This window comes from Triturus cristatus, chromosome 1_1 (assembly GCF_964204655.1).
Source record: "Triturus cristatus chromosome 1_1, aTriCri1.1, whole genome shotgun sequence".
NCBI classification, from domain to species: domain Eukaryota; kingdom Metazoa; phylum Chordata; class Amphibia; order Caudata; family Salamandridae; genus Triturus; species Triturus cristatus.
In genome coordinates this window covers 26,373,634-26,387,812 of record NC_140579.1, presented here as the reverse complement: position 1 = coordinate 26,387,812, position 14,179 = coordinate 26,373,634, and the positions used below count along the sequence as shown (strand labels likewise).

General features: G+C 48.3%; 1 pseudogene; it reads left to right on the top strand.

Moving 5' to 3' along the window:
- Positions 1-931: 931 nt before the first annotated feature.
- On the top strand, positions 932-4,180 carry LOC146869205 (uncharacterized; annotated as a pseudogene).
- Positions 4,181-14,179: the final 9,999 nt, after the last annotated feature.

Below are 14,179 nucleotides of genomic sequence, written 5' to 3'. Positions count from 1 at the left end.
CTCTCAAGTCGAGCTCTGTCCAATATGGACGTGGATGCAGACCCTGCAGCAACTTCAATAGCCCTGCTGGATCAGGACCACTCTTGAGTAGTGCTGTTTGTCGTCCGGTGACGTCACTCCCAAAACAGTGGCATAAGGGGATGTACGTTGGCCCTCCTGTTCTCTGTGGGGAGAGTTGTGGCTGCCCATGGTTTAGTCGTGCTCGGTGGAGGGGAGGGGTGGTCTTGCCTGCAGGATGGACCACACTAGTTTGAGGTGCCCCCATGCAGGACAGGCCCCTTTTCCAACCAACAGGAGATAGAATGTCAGCTTCCTGAAGCAGGGGTGGGCTGCAGGCCATGATGTCATCGGTGGTCCACTGATCTGAGCCAGTTTCACCAAAGGCAGGGCGACAAGCTGGGGTTCAGCTTCCCTGATACCACTCAAGTGTTGTGGACATCGACTACCAATGACACAGACAGAACTGGCAGTAACTGGAGTGAGGGCATGTCACCTGACCAGATTTGAGGGATGGGTGTGTGCAAATGTAGGGACAATCATGTGGCAGAAGGGACTGCACTGTGACGCATCCTCAGGACACTACAAATACCTTACTTATTTTAGAGAGTGCCATACCTACTTTTACCACTTACCACTACTTCCACCAAAGGATTATTGGGTACAAGGTATATTGTAAAGTGGTGTACGAGTGTTGTGTGATTTTTTTTAATGTAAATTTATGAACCACGCCTTTCATGTGTCACAGCCAGACCCCAGTTAATGTGTTGCAACGGATATTATTTCTTTCAAACCCTGGTGTTAAACAGTCATTGAACTTCCACTGCACCGGGCAATAACTTCGTCTCAGTACCTTACTGAGAGGCATGTCGTGTCTTCAAGCTAGAAGAACAGAGGAAGGAGGTGGTTCAGCAAATGCCGCACAGTGAGGAACATGGAGGTGGATCTAAGAGAGGTTCCAGTGGACGTGGACACCCTCTGCCTGGTGTTAGACGTGCCAACTGTCCCTACAGATTTGATTTGATTTGATTTGATTTTAGCGATTTGTAAAGCGCCTGGTGACCCGAGGGCATCCCCGCGCTATAATCTTGACTCGTTCTCCCGGTATCAGAACCGGCTCTATTTGTATGGATCATTTCATATTTCTGGAAGAGCCGTCAATGGTGCTGCCAACCTGAGGCATCTGGGAATCAAAGGAGATTACACTAATCACACTCCGACCATATACATGAATGATCAGGTGTTTGGTGCATTGGAGAACCTAACACACTTGGACCTCAGAAATGTGAAAATTGATGCAGCTTTTCAAGAAAACCTTTTTAAACCCTTACATAGAATACAGATGATAGCTTTATCTGATAATGAGGTTCATGGGCTGTGCAGCCTGACCACTATGGTTCATTCCCTGGCCTCTCCGAGGACCCTGGAAATCAAGAGGAATGGTATTGTTGTCGCTCGGGAGGTGGACTGCATTGAGACAAGCAACCTCATGAAGAGCACAGTTTTCTCTCCAAAGATTTCCACCCTCGATTTGACAAGCAATGATCTAAAAAGTGTGGAGAAAAATGCATTTTGCAACTTTCCTCATCTTTCTCTCCTCAGGGTAGACGCCAGTGGTCTCAAGGTCATCGAGCTTCTCCGGTCTGGAATAAAGAGCATTGAAATGCTGTCCCTAAATGCCATGAAAAATCAGGACTATCTGAAGATTAAAGATGTCTGCACTGTGGCGTCTCGGCTAGGAGTCAGGAACTTGACAGTCGCTCAAAACTTTATTTCAGGTCTTCCCCCTGAGACCTCTGAAGGATGCTTTATGCTGTTGTCTCTCAACATGTCTGGCAACCTCCTTAGAAATTTCCCAAATGATATGGCAAAGAAACTGCTGAACCTGGGGTCCATCGTTCTCTCAGTAAATAAGTTGAAAAGCCTAGACCTGCGCACATCTGGGACCCCCAATTTTCTGTCCAGCCTCACACACCTGGATCTGTCTTTCAACCACATCACCAATATTGGCTCCGGGCGCCGCTTCTGTCTGGCTAATCTGGAGACACTGGATCTGAGTAGCAATTACCTGGTGTCCCTGGAAAAGGATGCCTTTTTTAGTCTTGACAGGCTGCTCTCTCTGCAGCTGGACTACAATAAACTCTTTCTGCTTGATCACTTGAGTAGTGTCAGGGTGCTGGGTCTCAGGGGCAACATAATCAAGAACGAACATAGCTCTCTGATCGCGATGAGTGAGCTTCAGGAGCTATCCATCACATTTGAGACTTATGCGAAATTTGCAATCAAATCGGAAGAACTCAATTCTCTCACTTTGAAAGCAAAATCTAGAATAACTCTGGTATGTATAAATAACTGCGGCTCACTTGAAGTCCTTCACATTAGTGCTCCACTGGTTAATATTTACTCATGCGATCCCTCACCCTTCAGATTCGTGAAAGAACTTTACCTACGGGAAAACCACATGGTGGAATGTCGACCACTTGAGCTCACAAAGACTGAAGGCTTGGGGCTCACATCTTTTACTAACGTTGAATATTTGTACTACAGTTCTTCTGCAGAATAACAGCCTGCAGCATATTCACAATTTACGTCATCTCCATCTAAGAAACCTAAAGTTGGACATAAAGAGGAGTTTCCTGATTCCTGAGCAGCTGTTCTGGAACCTGACACACCTTAGAACCCTGATCCTGGAAGATTCTGGGATAGAGCACTTCACGGCCACCATGTTTACAGCCCTTGGGGTCTATTATGATGGCGGGCGGACTTTCGCATCGTGAAATGGGACCACCCGCCATGTGTGTGGCGGTCCCGCATACACAATTAGGATGCCCCGGCCACACTGGCGGGCGCATCCTGCATTTTTTAAATTGCGGTGGGCGGTGCTGTCAGCAGCACCCGCCGTAATGCAAAAAAGGCATTTGTGCATTTGCATGCACAACATGGCAGGCACAGTGCGGTGCCTGCCACGTTGTGCATGCAAATGCAGGGGGGTACCATAGGTACCCTCATGTGCCCCCCCAACATCCTGGGGGCCTGCAACGGGCCCCCAACTGAGAAAAATGCATGCCTTTCCCGTCACGGAAAGGCTGCTTCCCACAGACATTGTAATATGGATGCACCATATTCAACCCTTTTCCACCCGGTCGACTCGTCGACCGGGCGGAAAAGCGGCAGACGGTCTTCCCGTCCGCCGCGTTACCCCCCGCCATCATAATATGGCGGGGGGAAATGGGAGGCAGGTGGGGGATAATGTCAGGCGGATCACCACTGCCCGCATGGCGGTGGCGATCCACCCGACATTGTAATAGACCCCCTTGTCACTCTACAGCTCCTGATCTTGAAGTCCCAGCCTGTAAAAACCCTGCAAGAAGGTCTGCTCGACCATGTGGAAAGTATGCGCTACATCTACCTGGAGGATGTATCCCTGGATTGTTTGTGTGAACAAGCCTGGATCAGAATATGGGTGACCACTCACCCCCAAGTGAGCGTGCCACAGCTGGGAATTCAGATATGCTCTTTTGGGAAACAGAAGCTGAATTATCTTAATTTCTTGGAGAAAGACTGCTGCTTGCTGATAGGTTACCTACTCTTCATTGGGACTTTCTCCTTCAACATGTTGTTCCTGATCTCTGTCCTGCTGTATCACAAGGTGCGCTGGTACCTCCTGTATATCTTCTACATGCTCAAGACCTGGTGGAACTATCGTGGGAGACACGACAGAAAGAGGCAATATGACTTTGACGCCTTTGTCTCTTACAGCAGCTGCGATGAGGCTTGGGTTGTCCGCGAGTTCCTCCCAAACTTGGAAGAGAGAGGACCGCCATTCTTCAAAGTGTGTCTGCATGCCATGGACTTCGAGGTGGGCAAAAACATCTTGGATAACATCATGGACAGCATTTATAGGAGCCGCTGGGTGGTGTGTCTGATCAGCCGCCATTACCTGTGTAGCTACTGATGCTCCTTGGAAGTGCGGATGGCCACATACCGCCTTTGAGCAGAAAGCAAGGATTCCTTGGTGATGGTTTTCCTGGAGAAAGTGTCCACGAGGAGCCTCTCCCGCTACCACCAACTGGCCAAGCTGGTGAAGAAGAAAACCTACCTGGAGTGGGAAGAGGACTTTTCAGGGCCCGATTCTGCCAAACCATTGGGGGGGATGGAGCTGAGCAATATCCTTGGGAAATGAATGTGATGTCTTGAAATCTCATGGTGTTTCGCATTATCTTCTGTGGTTAAGGGTGCGGTGTCATGGGATGCAGTATTGTATTAAGGTAGGTTCTGCTTTGGATGTAGATGTGGTGTTTTGGGATGTTGGCAGGATGTGGCAATATCTCCTTGGAATAGTGATGTGGCGTCATTGTGTTTCGCATTATCTTCTGTGGTTAAGAGTGCGGTGTCATGGGATGAAGTATTGTGTTATGGAATTATCACCTTGGGGTTTAGATGTGGTGTTTTGCTTTGTTAGCAGGATGCAGTGGTATTATCTCCTTGGGATGTGGCTGGGGTATAACAATAACCCCCGCAGCCCCCACAGTGCTGGGGGGGAGGGCCCGAGCTTGAGGGGGCCCCCTCTGGCACTTTGCACGGGCTGGCCAGAGAGCTCCAGACTGGGTCAGGAGGAGCGTAACCCAGCCCTGGTAGTCAGTGGCTTAACGAAACTTGAGGGGGGCCCCCTGCAAAGCACATGGAGGGGGCCCCTCCCTAGTGGCCCGGCCCACCACCTACCACTTTGCCTTAACACCCAGAACTCTAGTATATTTTGATTTGGCTTCTGCATGACATGGCCATGTTTTCTATCATGTTCACCAGTCCACCGCGTAGTGTGCCTCTTTCAATAAATATTATCTTGTTCAAATAGGAATACCAAACTGACAGCAGCAGATGCAAAGCAAAAAAACAGGTTCTCTCGAACTCGGAGTCGCTAATGCATACCGAGGGAGGGCCCCGGCCAGCTACCGTTCCTTACTCTTTGTCGCGTTCATCATTTATTTGTAGTTTCATTTAGTGCCTACCAGACCCAGTTGTGACCGAGGCAAGCGCTTTATATAACGGACAAGTGTGTGCAAATCTATGTGATGGAATCAGACAACAGCGTTTTAGACTTGTAATCCTAGGTTTTCAATAGCACAATTAGTCCTAGGAGATATTGCTGGAACAGTAGGGGGTCTCTCTTCATTTTTGGAAACCTCAAAAGATGTGTGTGCGTCTGGATGGAGCATGTTTCCGTTTCCAGCGTCAAGGCCTCACCGGGGAATGCATCCGAGCCCCTCTCACCACGAGGTGGTTCATGCTAGGGTGGGTGCACGTCTCTGTACTCGATGCTGGCCGGATCAGACGTCAGCAGAGCCCACAATGACATCACAGGCAATGAACGGACAACGTCCTCACTAGATATTCCCGAAGGTCTCCATTAACAAGGTATAGATTACGTCTGCGAGGTTTACATTTCACTGGTGAGATTGAACCGATGTATTTGTTTTTTGTGGTTTTGTGGAAATATTCTGGACTATGCCCAAAAAATGTCCAGAATGAGTAGATTGGCAGGCTCCTGGCTGAGTGAGTCCCCGGACCCTACACGTGCACAGTCTCAGTGTTAAGGCTTTGTGACCGGTGCATAGTGCGTTGTGCCTTTGCCACCCCTTTTCTACCCACTCCACAAACGCGCGTGGCCCTGCTGGTTCCTTATTTACACCCTAGTCCACGCCCCCTTAAGTAACTGAAGCCGGGTCTGGTGGCTTAGTGGATTAATACATCCATGAGGGGGCCTGTGTTCTTGTGGTCACAGGTTCAAATCCCAGCAGGCCTTTTATCCTTCTGAGGTCGATAAAATGAGTTCCATTGAGTTGGGTAACGATAAACATCTGTTATGCAGCGCAAAGATACAATTGGGTGAATGTACGCTTTTTAAATACACTTTATCTGCACATTCAAGGTTGGACACACCACTGGCAAAGTTTGGATGTCACACTCACATAACTCCAGCCCCCTCCAGTGGCACCTGCTAGCCCTCCGCGGAGGTGCTTTTGTACGCCTTAAACTGTAAACTAAGGACTACAGAAACCCACCCACACAGCTCTGGCTGTGCCTTTGTGCGTTGTGCCCCTATGCTGAGACCCGCTTGAGTCTAAGAGCCGCAAAAAGTCGCACCCGCGGGGTGCATGTGTCCAAGTGCTTTATGAACATTAATAGCATCAACTCTCTACATTTAAAGGTAGTCTGAAACTGGCAAGGGAGATTTAACTAGTAAAACTACTGGCCGGCAGCTGATTGCGCGGCGCGTACTGCAGCTTACACTATGGCCTTATAGCCCGCCATAGCGGGCTATACCAGCTATTAAAGGCCCGCTGCATCGTTAAAGGCCCGAACCGAAGGCGAGGGACTTTAACAAGGCAGCGGGACTTTAATATAGCCTTATAGCCCGCCGTAGCGGGCTATACCGGCTATTAAAGACCCGCTGCAGCGTTAAAGGCCCGAGCCAAAGTCGAGGGACTTTAACAAAAGCAGCGGGACTTTAATAGCGGTATAGCCCTGCTACGAAGGGCTATAAGGCTATTAGAACATTCTGCCACTAGAGGGCAGAATGTTCTAACAAATTAAACAAAGGCTTCTCGAAGCTTTGAGGGGATTTAAATCCCCTCGAGCTTCGAGAAGCTTTTGTAAAACATTGGAATGTTGCTCTGCGGGCCTTTACCAGCCCGCAGAAGCACAGAGCACTCCATTGTCTATAATGGAGCTCCCAACATTCCAATGTTCTAATAAAAAGCAAATCATTGTTAACACGCGCTGCAGCCTGCAGTGCAGAATCTGACTCAGCTTTCCAGGCCATGAGCTGCGGCGCTGGGTAATTACCGCGGAGGCGGGCTGACCGGGCCTGGTCGCCCGCCTCCTCAGCCACGACTCTGACCGCACCCTCCTTGTGCCACTCGTAACTGTCGAAGTGTGTTAGTCTCACTGTGGCCCCCCTTTATGCCAGGTCTGTGACCTCAGACCCCCGCGCCCCCATCTTCAGTCTGCCTAGAGAGTTAGTGTTAAATGGTAGCGGCAGTTTCAGTCGATAACCTTCAAGTATTGCCCGGCGATAATCGCCTCTTATACCATTCGAGAATTAACCAACAAAGAGGCAGGAGACTGGAAGGCAGGAAACAAAGTTTTATTCCGTCGGAGCAGAACACATCAGATCGGACAGCAAGGTATCGTCTCGAGGTGCTCTCTCTGCATCTCTGAGACCTGGTCTCTTATACACACGTTTATGACTTTATTGCAGGTTTATCATACATGGTACATTCCTGAGATCGCTTTGATACATGAAAGGACATCTTCGGGATCCCCGCCTCAGGTCCGCTCCCACACATAGCTACAGCAGGAGTTCCCACCCCACCCGCAGTAGGAGATGGCTATCACACAGCTGGACATTCTGCCAATTCCCGGGGGTGTGTGCGACTGGTCGGGTCTCAGGGGGTGGGGGGCCTTGATCAACTGTAATTCCTTTGATGAGAGGTGTTTCCCTTACAGTAGGGGCAATAAACTGCATCCGCAGGGCTAGGTGATGGCCTGGGATCGGCTCGGACAATCGGGCGCAGAGGAAGGGGATTATCAAAGGGATGTGTGACCATGTAAGGGATGAAGGGAGGTGTTGGTCAGGCACGGGATGTGGTTCCATGGCAGGGTCGCGCAGGAGGAGAGGTTTTATGGCCCATGCATGAGAGAGCGGGGGTGGTCAGCGCGCGGGGGGATGTTCGCAGCACCAGAGGGACGCTCTGGCGATCGGCAATGAGCGGGGAGAGAGGCCATGGTGCCTAAAAAGGCCGCCGTGTGTTTCTGCGTGCGGCGCTGGGGGAGAGAGACAAGATGGCGCAGATAATGTTCAGTTACGAACTAAATTTCCACAGTCCTCCCTTTTAACATATCTCGTCAGCTTGTTAGTTCGGGTCTATCCCCATAATACCACGTACTTCTACCTCATACAGAGCTTTCATACGTTCTGCTTCAATGTTCAGAGTCTTAGGGCAGATGCAGTTTGTGAAAAGTGAACATAGAGGTGGCAAGCATTGAATACCCAGGCAGCATCCACATAGTATCACAATCGGCATTAGGATAAACGTAAACAACCTCCACCCCCAGTCTTTCATTGTGTCCCAAAACCAACTCCCAAGCGACCATCCTTCTTGTTCCTGATGAACCTCTGAGGAAAGTCTGTGGAGGTGTTCGATCGCCTTGTAGACTGAGGGTGAGTTATCCGGTACATAAGTACAACAGCTGGATCCAATGATACGGCATGCTCCTCCACGGTCAGCCAGAACCACGTCTAGAACGAGGCGGTTCTGAAGAGCCACCAGGCGGACGGCCTGGAGCTCGGTGGTGTTGTTTGTGAGGATGCCAGCTGTAATGTTCATTGTTGTTTCGACTGCCTGGGTTAAGTGCCGGATGGCACGTCTGTTTGCCATCGGACCCCAAAGTGGAACAAGTCCCTTCACTGCATCCAGGAACTGTGCTCCGGTGGAGTCGGCTTGCACAATGTCTTTCGCACGTTTCTGCCGGTGATGGTTTGCTGGAGCCACATTTGTCGGAGGAAGGATAAAAGCGATGTAACAGGTGCCTCCCCAACCTTTCAGAAGCCAGTTGTAGGCCTTAGCACCACAGATGAAGTACATATTTGGGGAGGTAACAAAAGAGGGTGGGTCAACTGAGTCCAATGTTCGGGTGATGAGGCAGGAGCTGTGGCCCACCAACTGCGTTCCTAGGCCTTCGAGGCACACAAGACCTGTGATGTTGACGACGGACAGGGCCACTGTTAGAGTGGCGGCTGTTCGTTTCCGGAGGTAAGAGAAGGTGGGTCTGGCTGGGTTGTTGAACACCTGCATTTCAACTCGTTCTTTGGCAGGGATGTCCATATGAAAAGAGGTGTTTGATCTCAGAGGACAAAAGGGGGCAGAAGTTCTTCCTGTTTTGTTCAGCCAGAACCCATGATAGAAGTGCGACACAGTTTTGCTGGAAGTGGCATTGTCCTTGTAACTTTCTTGTAAGAGGATCAACCAAGCGAGGCAGGAGCCATGGACAGAGAAAGGCGAAGGGATGAAAGGGATAGAGTGTCCAGTGGCATGTGGTAGCAATCCACAGATCCAGCAATTCGTGGCATTGGTGGCAAGATTGTGTTGGTGGAGCAACTGCACAAAAGAGTTATTCCAGAACTCTTTACGCCTTTCTCGGAGTTGGGGTGAAAGTGAGATCAGATGGTGTTCTTTCATGGTGGTAGGCTGAGCAGTGGTTAGCAATGTCTTATGAGCGGGTGCGCTCTCTTCCATGATCCAGAAGGTGGTCATGAGGAGGAGGCAGAAGAGAAGGGTGATAAAAAGTGCAATAGTCTTTGAGCTGTGCATTTTGTCAGTCTTTGGGTCTTTGTAGTGGATCTTCGGACGTCCGGTTGCTTCCATCATCTTCATATCGGGCGCTTCCATCATCTTCAAGGGACTCGGTAGCGGGCAGAACCACAGACTTTGTTTAGTTTCTCTCCTGGAGGCCTTTGTGGTGTTTAGGCTACCGCTCTGAGATTTAACATAGTCAGTGGTCTGCTTAGCCGAAGTTCCCTCCTTTCGACGCAGATTATACCCTTCTTTGGATGGCACAGTGGGATCGGGATATTTTGTTAGTTCAAGTGTCTCTGTATCCGGGTAGCAGCTCAGGGATGGTTGGTCTTTGTTCAGAAGTTCCTCTTGGGCGGTGATGTTTTCAGTTGTCGTCAGGGCCGATGATATCTTCTTGCAGTGGTGTGCATGCAGCCAGTTACGCTTCCCTTCCACTCGAAGAGCTGTTCGGGTGGTGATCAGGACTTGCAGGGGGCCCGTCCACCGGGGCTCCAGACTCTTTGCGCGCTGGAAATTACGCACTAGCACGAAGTCTCCGGGTTGGATATCGTGTCCGGGGCCCCTGGAAGCATCGGGAATGGCTTGCAGCACCTGCTGATGGATAACAGACAACGTTTTAGTTAGATTGTACAAATAGTCAGACATGAGGACGTCCGGGACGTCGTGGATGGATGTCGGTTTCGGTGCAGTCCAAAGGTTCATGGGCCGCACGAAGACGACCTCGTAGGGGGTTAAGTGGTGTTTGGTAGGAGTGGAACGCATTGATAGCAATGCTAGTGGGAGAGCGTCTGGCCACTTCAGTCCCGTAGTGGCAACTATCTTAGCTAGTTTGAGCTTCAATGTGGCATTATGTCGCTCAACCAAGCCTGCGGATTGGGGGTGGAAGACCGCATGGAATTTTTGTTTTACACCCAACCCTTTCAAGATGAGTTGGATAACTTCGGCTACGAAGTGGGGGCCATTGTCGCTCCACAAAATTCGACAAAGGCCGTAAAGGGGGAAGAAGTCTTTCAGTAGCACTTTTGCGGTAGTCATAGCAGTGTTGTCGCGGGTTGGGTAGGCTTCCACCCACTTGCTAAAGGCACACACAACCACAAGCACGTACTTCAGGTTTTGGCATCTTTCTAATTGGATGTAGTCCATCTGTAGGACCTCAAAGGGATGATTAGGAACCCCAAACCCTCCCCGGGGCACAGCAGTTCCTTTCCCGGGTTGTGTTGCAGACATATCAGACATTGTTGAACCAGGCGTCTAGCTGAGTCTGGGATCCTGTCATTGTGCCAAACTTTGGAGATTAGTTCGATCATGGGGGCAGACCCTATGTGTGCGGGGGAGTGTGTCATGGTCAGCATGGGAATTAGGTATGAGTCAGGTAGCAACCATTTGTTTGTGTCTTTAGTTCGCCAGCAGCCTTCATCGTCTTTCAATCCCACCCGTGCCCATTCAGTCAATTTGTGTGGTGAGCTGGCCAATTGGATGTCCCTAATTGTTTCCCTAGCATCCTTCCATTTTTCGGTTTGTGACCTGGTCACGTACATGCGTGTCGTCGTCCTATTCTCGGCCGTGGTTCGGGCAGTGATGTCGGCCAGCGCATTTCCCTGTCCAATAATGTCCGTCACCTTTTTGTGTGCCTGGCATTTGATCACAGCCAGCCGTGTGGGGAGGAGGACTGCTTCGGTCAGAGCGGAGACTAGATCTCCATGTAGGATGGGTGTGCCATGAGAAGTCAGGAATCCCCTCTCCTTTCATAAGAGCCCAAAGTGGTGAACTACTGTGGTAAATAATTTAATTACCGGGACTTAATTTGATACAGAAACATAATAAAAATAGCTCAGTAAATAAGAGGCAGAATCCGTGGTATTAGAGGTTCGGAATGGGCTTTATTCCAATGGACGATTCGAATCGGTTGCTCCAAGTTCCATCACCACGAAGGTTCAGGAAGTGAAGTACCTACATTATTGATAATTAATCACTTTTATACAATAGGCATTACAGTGAAGCAAATGCAAGAGGCGTAACAATTGATAGCAAAGATAACATTTCGCATGCGTAGCTGAAGGAGGCGTAATTGGGAGTAACAAGGAAACGTCATTGGTTGTGATGTCACATATGGGTGGACCTATGAAATAATTTCGCAATGTCAGCAGAAATACTTGGCAGAGATGCGCGCACAGCAGCATGACGTGTGATTGACGTGCAACTAGGGGGTGAAGGGGACTTGACATTTAGCTCTACATGTGGCGACAGAAGTCTGGAGGGTCAAGTCAACCTAATCCCAAATCATATCTAACATCCTATGTTTAAAGAACTACGTTATCCAAAAGAGAGGTTTCTTAGAGTAGAATCTTATTCTATACTGACTATACTGACTGTTAGTGCGTGTACAAGCGTCTAAGTGTCTACACTAGATGCGAGGGCAGAAGTCTTCCATAGTAATAAGGCTATGAATTACTTGCATAAAGACGGAGAAGCCGGGCCTTTGCTCGGTAGTTGGAAGAATGTTTACTGAAACTACTAGACAGGAATGCATTGGGCAGGGAGCGGAGCAGATAATTTCGAAGGTGAAATACAGTTTCTTGGCAGGCAACAGGCTGATGTCAGGCTTCGAGAGCCGCGCAGGGAATGAGACAAAGCTCATGGTCACAGATGCAGGCTCAGACTGGAGCTTCAGAGGCAGAAAGCAAGAAAAGCTTGATGACAGAATCAGGGCCTACTTGCCTGGACTGTAAAATGGCATAAGTGAACCATATAAAGCCGGTGGCCTTTCGTACTTAGGAATGGAATATCCGGCCTATTCATGGCGGATCTGAAAGAGGACATGTTGACGGTGGACGCACATGTGTTTGCGTCTTCATAACTGGGACTGGAGGAAACATACATGTACTTGTGATTCATACATGAAACCGTTGGGGTCCAAGATAGGGGACATAACTGATCAGAAAAATCCATATTTCCACATTCCCTCCTTGTCCCCTACTTGCCCGTCAAGAGATATCAATCTTCATCAATCCATTGATCTGTTCATATAGCATCATTTGTTCTTCTTTTTTCTTCTGGGACGAACGAGATCTTGGTGGTGGAATACACGATGTGGCACACAGACCACAGATCGCTGGTCCACATTGTAGGCATAGACAGCAACTGAATAGTATGAGAAAGCCAATACCTAGGAAGGATAGGACCTTCCATCCAAAGGTAGATAATACACTCCAAAACCAACCGGACCAAGTCCAGGTGCCTGGATTCTGGTGTATCTGGCTTACAATCTTATGAAGGCGGGTTATGGCTTTATATACAGATGGCGAATTTTCTGGTATGAAAATGCAACAACTTGATCCGATGACCCTACAAGCTCCGCCCCTATCGGCCAGGATGACGTCAAGGACAAGACGATTTTGAAGCACAACAATCCGCATAGCAGACTGCTCTTCTGTTAAATTGCCTAAAGCGGAAATAGTTTCGTTCACTACTGCTTCAAGGGTTCTAGTTAATCTACGTATCAGCTTACTATTAGTAACGGTACCTATATAGGGAAAGAGACCTTTATTGAAATCTGTGTATTTTTCCCATGCTGTTTCAGTGTAATCGACAATTGGGAGATCTCTCCTTTCTCTATTGTGTACTAAATGAGTATTTCTGTGATAATCAGGAGGAGCTAGGAAAACAGGTGGCAAAAGAAATCCAATGTAACAGGTACCATCCCAATCTAGAGGTAGGCGTACATATGCCGTCTGACCACATATGAAATAGGAATGGCGGGAAGCTCTAAATGTCGACTTGCCTTGATCACTGAATTCTATTACAGTGGTGCATCTACTATGGCCCATATGTATTGAACCATTCTTTCTTACACATAATTCACCTTTTACTGGAAATATTGACATAGCGGGCAAAATTGGAGTAGCTTCGGATTCGACATTTAGGATCATAAGATTAAGCGTAAAATTACCTAATCCATATACTTCATTTTCTAGATCAGTTCCTGTTCTCTTGGGAAGTCCCTCCTTGTTAGGGTAGCAGACTTTAAGTAAAACTAAGTTTAAATTTCCCCATACCCAGTTGTCTTGATAAACTGCAGAATTTGAATCTAGGGAATTAATTAAACTAAACCATGCTCCACAGGAGCCGTTGTGTGTGAACGGGTATGGAAAGAGAGGTAGAATTCCTTTATAATTCTGATAGGGAGGGAGTCGGCCACATATCCAACAATTTGTAGCATTGCTAACCTGATGGGAATGATGTAACATACTAATAAACGTGTTATTGCGCAGCGCAAATCTATAAGACAACTCATGCGGAGGTAATTCACTAAAAGAATGTTCAGCAGTAACATTATAAACATGTCTAGAAATAGGATAATATATGTGCAACAATATACTTGCAGTAATTATTAAAATACTTAAGAAAAACAAAATTAATAACGTCACTGTGCAATGACTACGCAGTGATTTACAGTATGCATGTCGTTTCAACATTTTTCGGGTGTTTTCTCTATTCAGATCTAAGGGATACATGTCAGGGACAAATTCAACCGCTTCACCTTGGAGAGGACTTAAACAATTAAATTTCCCGACTGGTTAGATCTGAGTTTTAGTTTATATTGTTCGCGACTACTTGTTTCAACAAAAGGAAGTTTTGAGTCAATGGGTGAAGACACACGAGGTGTGGTGTTTACGTCCGATGGTAGTCCATGAAATTTTTTGATATGACTTGAATGTATCCAGCCTTTTCTGCCTTCGATCTTCACGGCTGTCCTTGTGGTGAGCAAGACCAGTTGCGGTGACTTCCACCTAGGATCCAGCTGAGTCTTTCGATCAAAGTTC